At 33.4% G+C, this 11815-nt stretch overlaps 1 protein-coding gene across 9 annotated transcripts in view; it reads right to left on the bottom strand.

Moving 5' to 3' along the window:
• The window catches only part of LOC106471105 (protein lin-54 homolog), a 55279-nt gene extending 44635 nt beyond the window's left edge, over positions 1 to 10644 (bottom strand). For 4 of the 9 annotated variants that reach the window (XM_013931693.2, XM_022399724.1, XM_022399723.1 and 1 more), the window contains exon 1: positions 10567 to 10644. The gene's annotated coding sequence lies outside the window, so the exon portion shown is untranslated. The other 5 variants (XM_022399717.1, XM_022399721.1, XM_022399722.1 and 2 more) reach the window with 5 other exon arrangements.
• Positions 10645 to 11815: the final 1171 nt, after the last annotated feature.

Here is an 11815-nt window from a genome sequence, read left to right as displayed (position 1 = left end):
ATATATATATATATATATATATATATATATATATACACACAAGTTTTTCAAAAACGTCATTGTCTCCAACACTTGCTAATGAATTATTTATAATCAATAAGAAGAGAATATTTTAATCTACTGAGTTCCTTGTATGGCTAGCTTGTTTTTTGAATCATTCAGCCTAGTTTCAATGTTACTTCAACCATCTAAAGAAGTTGTAGCTTAGTTAACAAACCAGTTAAGTTAGTCACTTTAGGACATTATATTTTCTGTACATGTTAATATTTTGTGTTCTCAACTGCATATTTGAAATAAATAAATTATTTAATGTACTACTACTATTGATATAAAAAAAGTAGCATAGTATCATCAAGGGCACAAAAGCAAAGAAGAAAAAAAAAGAGCCAAGGTAAAAGCACTAAATTCCTTGTCTTTGTGTAAAAAATTTATATTTATTGTTATGGAAGTTATTAAAATGTAAAAATTAGAAACTTAAGTTAAATAAGCATTGTTGGATTATAGGGTAATAAGTTCTTTCTAATCACTATAAACATGTATATGCAGCAACTACATGTAATTTATAATGCTCAAGTACATGTATAGAAGGTGGGCATGGCATCTATCTGGGGTTGACAAAATCTATTACTTGTTCCTACTACATTCAGAAAGAGAACTTTGAAACCTATATGTCAACAGGCCAAACAAATGTACTTAACTGTCTTACATATTTAATACATACAGTAATCCATCTATACTGAATAAAAGTATCTTGTCATAGCGATGGATAAGTCAATCAAGGTAACAAGGCAGTGCTCTGTTATAAGAACAACTAATATAATTCTGGAGTTACTTCATGAAACAAAAAAAAAGATTCTCATGTACTTTCCAAGGAATTTCTTTTAGACTGTGCACAGATTTCAGCATATTATCTTTGTAATCTATGATGATTACTTGTCTCTGAATCACTGATGAGTATTTGAATACCTACCACATCCTCCAGACATTTACATATGTATACAAAACTATTTGATCTTCAGCAATAACTTCTTAATTGTTGTTAGGAATTTGGCCTTCTAGTTTCCCTCTTAGTCTTATATCTTACTCTTTTGTAATTTAGATTGGGAGAGATCATTAGTAAAGCTGGATGATTAATAGAATTTTTTAATTAAATGATTGTTGAGCTCATTAATTGATTATTCTCACAAAAGACTTGTATAGTTGGAATCATCAAAAATATTAATAATTAGAAACCCTAATTTCTATTAGATAGTTTCATTAGTCAAAACACTAATCAATTAAGGTGAACAATGTTGAATTAATCGAAATAATAATGGGAAAAAAATAATGCCAATGTTTCAATTATTTGGAAAGTTGGAATAATCAAAACTCAAAGACTAATTTTGATTTGTTGATTATTTGCATGACATTAATCATAATTTTATTAATCAATTATTTTATATGACATTAATTGATGCATTCAGTTAATTGCCCACTCTTTTGTACATAGTCACTACAAGGCAAAAAAAAAAGTTTATTATGTACATATATATACATAAATCACTCATGAAAAAAAAGAGGTAAGAGGTGATCTTATTAACATTTACAAAATTATCTTGGGGAACTGATAGGATTATTGTCTCCAATTTCTTTTCACTATATTCTGACAACAACAGAAAAAGATTACAAAAGCTTATGTTTTGGAAAATACTATTTTTTAAAAGTGTTATTGTTTTACGGAATGAGTTGCCACCAGTAGTAATGGATGACAGTACTTTCCACTTGTATTAGTTTAAAAATAGAATCTATAGTTTTCTGAAGAATAAAAGGTGGGTTTAAGTTTCTACTTTTTCTCAAAGGTGAGTGTGAGGGACAGCCTTGAAGGAACATATTAACTTGATGTATTGAGGCCTGCTCTTCTGCACGTCATAACATTTTACAGGGTTACGTTCTGATAAAACAACTACTATCAATGTATGTCAATAAAATTAGCATCAGAATGTAGTTTATAGCATATTTTATATCATCTAAGTTTTAATCTCCTAGTTTTAATAAAATATTTAATAAAGTTTACATTTTCCTATACCAAAAATGTATTTCCAATAGTACTCGCATCCCCTCACACTTTAGCTTTATCCTGATGAAAGTTTCTCTTCTCTGCCCATCTAATCATTTGAAAGAATTACATCTCACTTGCTCCAGTCTTTACACTTCACTATATCCCCCCTAGGAATTTTAATCTTGTGACTCTCTCCCCCTACATCAATGTGCCCTCTATACCAGATCTGTATATAAGCTCCCCATTATCACTTCTTATTCATATTTTCAAGACTGGTAAAATTATCAGACATCGTGAGGAGGAAGGGTGGTAGGTAAGTATTATTTGAAATACATTTTCGGTACTTCTAAAACACTGTAGCTAGACCTAGACCCCCCCCCCCCCACACACACACACACTGACAAGGTGGAGGGGCCTGTGTGTGCAAGATCCACACAGAAAACATCTGTGTAGAAAATGTGTGCTAACTGAGATATAGTATAGCACACTAGTGGGGTCCACACTACTTCTGGAGCAGGTATGTTCTTTGCCCAGATAATAGAAAATCTAAAATGGGGACAGTAAAGGCCAACCGGCCACAGTGTCAAAAACTGTAACATCTGGAGAAGAAACACACAAGAAGGGACATCTATTCAAAAACTGGTTCCTCTTGCAATACCAGACACATCTGGTGTGGAAATATTGTAAGTACTCTTGAAAATTTTCCAGGCTCCAGCCATGCAAATGAGGTCCCATGTCTCATCATTTGAATTATTGGGCTGTGGACCCAAAGTTAGATCCAAGGTGTAGTGGCTAGGACATGGGGACTGCTGTGTGATACAATTGTATTATAGTAAATGATATTAAGGAAATCCAACCTGAAAGTTATAGAATGTTGCAAGTCTAGCCACTGGATTTACAAAGAGAAAGCAAGCAACACAAAAGTGGAGAAACTCTCACCCCAACCTGAAGAAGCACAAAAAAGCAGCAATCCAAACTCGGAATTACAGACCCAGTAACACAACCTGAAAGTTACAGAATATTGCATGGGAACCACTGGAATTACAAAGAGAAGGCAAGAAATACCTAAGTGAACAAGCCTTCCCCCAACCTGTAGAAGCACAGAACACAACAAACCAAACTCAGAATTACGCAGACATTCATACCTCACTCAATCTGAAGAAAATGGAGATTATCCAGCCTGGGATTACAAACCTAAATCCTAACTTCCAACCTGAGAGGCAAGACAACACCACTGTGCCCCCAGAATTGCAAGGAGGATCTGGGACAAACGAAGTTCCACCAATAACTCAAGGACTTTGTGCTCCACATGTGGAATTATAAAGAGTCAAGGACCTTCTTACATAATCATGGAAAGTAACATAATGACCAAAAAGAAGGACCATGATCAACACAACTGATCATCTCTGAATCGGCATTACAAGGAGGCTCCTGCATAATCTGGACCTGCTCCCACCAAACATCTGAGAAAACCAACCATGGTTATGTGTAGGAGGGTATCCAGCTTTGCCCTCTTCTCCTTGAGTTGAATAAAGTGTTCAAACATGACTTAGGAGGAATAGACAGTGCAAGAGGTGAACCACATTTTCTATTTTGAAAAACAAGCCAACCCCGATTTATTCAATCCAGGGGTCAGCAGGGATGGGCAAAATCCCTTTATGCTTTACTCATGATAATCTATGAGTGGTGGTCTAGTATTGTATATTATGTAAAGTACTAAATAATTGTGTACCACCCAGAAATCCCCAAGGTGGTCTTATGGAACACCCCATCTCAATAGAATTGGAAGCACTGGTGGAGGAGGAGACAACTATATTTGAAGAACTGCCCATTTCATAGCCTGAAGCTGTAAAGGATGAGGTTGGGCCTAACTTAGTTTGGAATAGAAAAACATCCCTAAATGGATCAGGTACTATGTGGGAGTAAGAACATTCTTCTCCTTTTTGATAAGAAACCCAGCTCTCAAAGCTTCTGATAACAGAGTTCAAGCGTGAAGTTCTGCCAAGTGGCAGGAAGGATCAAGAAGAAACCAGTCATCCTTATAATGGTGAGTGTGAATGCCCAACGAGTGAATGTCAGGAACTTATTTTTTTGGTCTTATATTAAAGTAAGAATATAGGTGTGTTGTTGGGCTAAGGATTCTTCTACAGTAGGTGTCTGTGAATTGTTAGCGATAAATTCAAAAATAAACGAACAGCACTCACGCCACTTGTTTCCAAAATAATATGTATATATTTGGAACTAGTTAAACTATGTACAACAAAATATTTACACCATAGAGATCATAAGCATATAATAAATACTATACAGTTCTCTTCTTCTTGTCAAAGGTCCACTTAAGCCTATTCAACTGCTTTAGAATTTCAGTTGACAAGCCGAACTATTTTCCTCTATTACTATCACTAAACTATCCGAGTATAGTTCACTTACTTTATCGTCGAGTTACCACAATTGTATCCAATACTTCTAAAATTGCGTGCTCCTTTTTCTCTCTTTGTATATCTGAGAATCATCTGTCTATTTTTCAAGGTCAACTGAGGCTAGTTCAATTACTTCAGAACACTCTTTGACAAAATAAACTATTCTTCTTATCTCTTTCAATACTGTTAGTCTCACTTTAATATATCAATCGTTAGGTCCTTCCACTCCTACAACGATCAATTTTGCATTTAACTTTTCTTTGGCCGAATCCCTTCTCGTAACTTTACTTCTCATCTGCTCTGTTTGCCTGTCTGTCTACTGTTTCCACTCATCTCACACTATTTATATGTTTATCACTTAATCGTCTGCCCCTTCTAGAAACCTCTATATTCTCGACATCAATGTATTGCACACGACAATCGATAGTCTCAACATCAATGAATTATACACACAACTTCCAACAATCGTCTGCTTTTAACTCTCTCTCTTATTATAAAAAAAAAATCATAAAATACTGTCTCATAAAATAAATTAATCAATAATATCTACTCTGAACAGCCTTTTGTACCATGACAGTGAAGATTACGTGAAAAGGATCTGACTATCTGGCAAAAAATGTATGTGGCAAATGCAAAGCTGAATAGAAGACCATGAAACTGAAAAAGCTGGTTGTCATGCATAAAGTGGAGATAACACCATGAAGACTCCACGATTGGAATATGAAGATGGGTATCAGCAACATCAAATTTTGTCATCCATAGAGCAGGTGGAAAGAGCCACTGAATGGAAAGAAATGACTTCATTGTAAACTAAGGAAGCTAAAGGAAGCAATTGAGATGAGAAAGATCAATAAACGGTTGCCAAAGATTCTGGATGGCTTGTGCTCGACAGTTGGATGGAAGAGCATTCTTGGGGAATGAAAAGCCAACTGGTATGAGAAACAATAGAGGAGGAAATGGGAACTGAATGACTCACTGATCTGTGGTGAAGGTCTCCCATACTGACACAAACCCTCCAAGTCAAGACCTGACCCAAGAAGGTAGTCACCAACGCTGTAATCTGCACTCCACCCTAAAGGATAATACCCATTGGCAAGGTCAGAATCGCCCTTGTGTTCCAATGGATTGTGGAGCTGAAACCAGAGGTCTGAAAACTCAAACAGGAGCTTCTGGAAACCATTCCGCAGAAGACCTTTTGGACAGTCGAGAAGCTAGGGTAGAAAGGGAAAAGTGGAGATGGGCCACATCAACTCAAGATTCTATAGCATTGGGAATACCAGCAAAAATAGACTGTCTGAGAAAAGGAGCTTCTCCGAGATCTTTAAGGGCCAAAGCAGGAAGACAAGTTTCCTCCAGCAGGGCATCTCTTTTCAAAAGATCCCAACAACAAACCAACCAAGATAGTAGGGAGAGAGCAAAAGCTGATAACCTGACCTAAGTAGAAGTCAATAAATGAATAAGATTATCCAAAAATTGTGCAGAAGATCTGTGATAAGCCTCAGACCACAGTTGCAAAGATGATAAAAAAAAATGCAAAAGTGTTGTGAGAAGGTAAATATGTTTCGTAATTCTCAATTTTTAACTTTTCTGTGTTATATGACATGTCTGCATTCTCTTTTAGTTTGTAAAACTTCAGTATCATAGCATCTACATTATCTAAGTTGTATAGACATAATCTACAGTAATTCCAAGATGCATTGTACAGTTTCAATGTCCTAACTTCTCCATTTATTGAAATATCAATAAAGTCTCTCATCTCACAACAAAAGCCCTGCCCAGCTTTTTGTTACATTTTATTTATCGGGGTTCCAGTCCATCTACTTGTGAGTTATAAACCACTTAAAGCTGTTAAAAAAAACTCTCAGATGAAAATATTTTTAACTATAAATCAATGTATGTGTTTAATACCACTGACCTTGTTATATGTATTGGAATTGACTGAGGTAATTATACAAAGAATATTATTTTTCAAAACAAAATGTTGTTTTCACAGTTTACTAACATTTGAAATACAACCAATTATACAACATATATTTTTAATAACAACTAATGGAATATTTCAGCAATGATAATTTGTATTAATCTGTTAAAACACATCGTTAAATATTGAAACAAGCGACTACTTACTAATTTTAAAATTCTACAGAAAATATGAGAATGTTCACACAAATCTTCCTCATTAGTAATACAACTTATGGACAGCAAGGGGCCATTTGTACCATCATGACTGTCCTTCCACAGCCACCCTTGGAAACAGTAAAAATTAAAACCAATCCTTTACTTTTTAGGAAATCATAGTCCTCTAACATGCTGGTCACTGTCAAAAGGCATCTAATTCCATAGGTCAACAACCCAATTAGAAAAATAAAACGGTCTTAAGTGTAGCATAGCCTGTCTTAAACTTGCGTCTTCTAGTTCCACAAATGTTTTGTTTTTTAACATTTAGTTGATGGGACAGGCTAAATGGACCATGCCCCTTGGTGTTCTTAAATTTTCTGTTACATTATTAAATAGCACAAAGAAATCAGTCTTTATCCTATCAATCCCCTGGGATGGTCTTGTAAATTTTAATAAGATTACCTCTTATCCATTGTTTCAGGCCTTTTTTTTATATGAATGTAATGTGTGTGTGTGGTGATTCAAAAGTGCAAATTAATTTTCACATGTACACTACAGAAATGCTTAAAATAATGAGTTATGACAAGGAAATATCAAGAATACATGCATTATATAAGCACTTATAATTTCATCAAACTATAAAAAAGAAAACTACACAACACTACTATGTTCAAGATTGGTTATAATTTTCTTCTTTGCTGTATACAAGATTTGAATCATCACATCTATATCTATTACTCTGCTGCTTAACACATCTTTTTAGCTAATACATTTCCCCCTTTTGTCAGGAGTATTTAAAATTGTAATGTGACTGAATATGGCTTTTTCTGGATTTGCACATGTGCCTATTCAAGCACTTGTGACCATACACATCAAATGAAAATGACTGCTTTTCTCCTGGTAAAATGAGATATTAAGCTACCTTGTAAGATAAACCTTCCATCTCTCATCCTTGTAGCCTTTCTCTGAACTTTTTGAATAAGTCAATATCCTTTTTAGATAAGGAGAACAAAGCTGTACACAGTATTCTAAGTGAGGCCATTGAAGTGATTTGTATAATTATTTCTTCTGTCTTGTAATCAATACGTCTATAAATACACCCTTAACTTCTACTGGGTTTATTATTAGCAATCGAGCATTGCTTTTATCCAAATAATTCATTCACCATAATGCCAAGATCCTTTTTTCTATCATGCTATTCAGTTTCTTTCCATCTATATAAATCATGTGATCTAAATTATAAACCAAATGCACTACATCACACTTACTATAAATTAAATATCATTTGCCAGATATTTGTCCTAATTACCAACTGATTCAAGTCATTTTGTAATACCTAAATATCCTCAACACAGCTAAAAGAGTTTAACATCAGCAAACTTTACTAATTTTGCACCTAAGAATATCTTTAATACAAATAAGAAAGGATAAAGGACCAAAACTCTAACATACAAAATCAACTGTTCATCAACAAGCCCTAACATAAGTGCAAACGAACAAGCAGTGATAAATGACCATCTGGATTATTGAAGTTGTCAATCACTTATTTTTTGTGGTGGTAAATAAAATAAATTTAATAAATAAATAAAAGTAAATTATTCACATGCATACACCCTTTCATGAAGTTTAAAAGATTTTTAAGTAATTGCACATAACTCTAACTCAAAATTAATTTGTTATAGAACTAGTCTACATATGGGTTCCAAAATCTTATATCTTCTATCAATAACATTAAAGTTTGTATTCCAAGCTCTTCTTCACACCACTTTGACAGCGTACCTAGAGCAAAATGGTAAAAAAACCTAACAATACTAAACACTGTAGCTCACATTTCTTAAGTTAAGTATTATTCTAATGGTCTACCTCTACACCCTTTCATATCCATTATCTTCCCTGAAGAAATATGACCAAAAATGAACACCATCACTAAATGAGACCCAAGATATAAGTACACAACAACGTACTTGCTATTAAGTTCAAAATATCTATAAAATGAATCCAGAATGTTTTTAGCTCTTTTCACCACAGCTAAACACACTTAGAATGTTTTACAATTTAATCAACATTTATGTGCCATCATCTTTCTGATTTTGTATAATAACCAATGCTATTTTCACACAACAAATAAAAGAAACATTTACAAATAAATCAATTGTTCATAGAAATATCCAAATTGTGGACATAAATAATGAAATCATTCCCCTAATCTCAAAAATGCTTAATCATCAACACTGAGAGACTTCTGCCATAAAGCTAATCTTATATACACTTGTATTATACTTTTTCATTATTTCCTTAAGTACATATATAACTAATCAATCTTTTGCACAACACCTTGTTATAGGTTTCTAAAAATCACAATAAGCAACATCATCTAGGGTACTCATAACCAAAAAATCATAAATCCTATTAATAAAACAAAACAAAAACTTTTCTATAACCAGACTTTAAACAAATAATTAGTCCCTCTAAAATTCCTGCAAGTTTTAAAAAAGATTTTAGAGAAATAAAATCATTTCCCCTTCTAAAGAAGTTACCAACATACAATTTACAAATACCACTTTCCTTATTGTCAGTATCAATATTAAGACAAAAAAAATTCTTAAAAATTCATTATCCTTTTACAGTTACAAAAATATATAAAAATCTTTAAAATTTTTAAGTTTGAGCTAAGACTATTGCAATCCATCTTCTCTTAGTCTTAGCAATACCTTCCTTTTTTCTAGAAAGTAGCTGCAAATAAATCTCAGCATCTTCCCATCTACTAATACTATTAAATTCTACAATTTTGACTAAACCAAAAATACTATACTACAATGTATCTTATAAGTAAAAAAATAAAAACAGCAAACCACAAGAATTTCCCTTCTTAGAGATACACACCTGAAGTTAACATGTACTAATTTTTCGTAAAACAGCAATTTACCACAAAACTTACTGTACAATGATGAACTGGAAATAAAGATAAATTTGTTCTTTAAACTTGATTGACCAAAATAGGAAACTGATTCATGATTCAGATAATAAAATCTGAGTTGCACATAATAGGGCAAATCCTCATATATGCAATTTTGTTCCTCTTCCATATACGTACTCTTAGTGTTAGTTCCAAGTATTTATGAATACAGCACAATGTTGTTGAGTTTTTTCTACTCAATTGTTAAAACATTTAGCTGATTTACGAATAAGATCTAATATGTAAATTTGCTATGTTTTCCCAAAGTTCAGTTACAGCTTACAATCAAAAGAAATAATTTAGCATGACTCTGTAAGATAAGACAAACTGGGTAACAAATAGTTCAGACGACTATAGTACTACTACCAGTACTAATACTGCTACACTTTAGTAATACCAATAGTAGTATTGCTAAGTCTTTTCTTAGTGTGATAGTTTGGTTCTGCTTTTTGTTCATTTCACTTTTAGTTTTATATGTCAGAGGCAAAAAATAATGAGACTACAAATTCCAGGACCAGAGAAAGGTAGGCTATTAAAACTAAAAGCAATAGTACTCGCTATTGGTAGTACCAGAACGACACTCCACAGTGGCACTACTGTCACTGTTAATACTAATATTACGAAAACGATTATTATCATTAGCATTTGCAAATTGCAGTACTAATAGTACTACATTATTAACTAGTATTAAGAATAGTATAGTATATACTGTAAATGTGTAATACTTATAACTCTAGCGTATAATTAGATGTATCCCTATCGCTATTAGTCTTTACCTCCCACCCACCTCCATCTTTATTACCTAATCCATATAAATAATAATTTCTAAATTCTATTTCAGTATTTGTACTAAATTAGAAAATTCAGAAAATATTACTTTTCAAACTAAAGTAAGTTTACTTTGTAATTCATGCACGAATTAATGCAAAACTGTCACCAATATAAATGAATAAATAAACTGACTGTAACAAAAAGAAAAGAGGAAATTAACCTGTCTTAATATACAAACTACTTTACGCATATTATTAACCTACTGCCAGCAACTTCTTGCAATATCAGTAAGCCAAGAGCAGTTTTCCTCCACAAACAGCGCGCGCCACTCGCGATGTTTCATCTAGTGCCCCACGTCACAGGAAGGCCGACGAATGCCTCTTGTGATAGGTTTATGCCTTGCCACGTTCACGCGCAGTCGCAAAAAGCTAAAGTGTGGAATGCCGCGCCATATTTAATCCGCCTTATTTACTTATAAATACTTTTAATTGTCTGTGGCAGACGCATCCTATTACAAATAATAATAATAATCATTTAAAGCTCTAATCTTAATAAGGATAACAAAAGGAATGACAAAACTGAAACTGTACTATGCCTACACCTAATTTAATACACTCACAAAATATGCAAGATACGTAAGAAATTTCACCTCTTACACTCTATCCATACATCACTGCCGATTTTCAAATAACTACTTTCATTTTGTATTAGATAAGAAAATGTCTATCAACTTAATGAATAATATAGAAAAACGTTAATCAAAGTACGCACACATAAATTTGAAAGTTTTCATGGCCAATCTACTTTGCCGAATTTGTTAGTGATTTTTCACAGTGCACAGGTAGCCCATTATGTAGTTTTATGCTTAACAAATCATTCCATCGGATTTTAAATTTAAACTATGAATTTAGTATAATTATGCTGCATTCTAATTGTTCGATTATTTATTTACCAAAATTGAAAGTAAATATTATACACTGATAAGATACAGAAATATCTAAACGTCATGAAACTGTTGAAATAAATTTATATGCCAGCTTAAAATACGTAGCTTTAACTTGGCACTCTGTATTGTGTAAAGATCAATAGTTTTAAAAGTTTTGACATTTTAGCAATTCCACATCCAGTATGAGTCCCATCTCGTTCACCAGATATAATTAATTATATGCGCTCTGTCCACGGCGGGAATCGAATCCCAATTTTAGCATTCTAAGTCGCTGACCCACCAGGAGACTTCATCAGATTGTTCTCTCTTATTTTATTGTTATGGTATTGTTGCGTCAGCGAGTCACATGACCACCGTGACGCAACGTTTCTAGAACTATCATGTACTTTGGCGAATGTTCTACTTCTTACTAGATATAGGGTACGCTGGTATATAAAAGAGGGGTAAGGTAATGTGTGGGTGGACAGTGAGTAAATGAACTGCAGTCACAGGATATTGTTGAAGTTAACGTTCGTTCGTGATACTGTTTGTTTTAGCGCGAATATTGAGATTAAGTGTATCACAGA

This window comes from Limulus polyphemus, unplaced genomic scaffold (genome assembly GCF_000517525.1).
Source record: "Limulus polyphemus unplaced genomic scaffold, Limulus_polyphemus-2.1.2 Scaffold4413, whole genome shotgun sequence".
NCBI lineage: Eukaryota > Metazoa > Arthropoda > Merostomata > Xiphosura > Limulidae > Limulus > Limulus polyphemus.
This window is presented reverse-complemented; position numbering and strand designations above follow the sequence as displayed.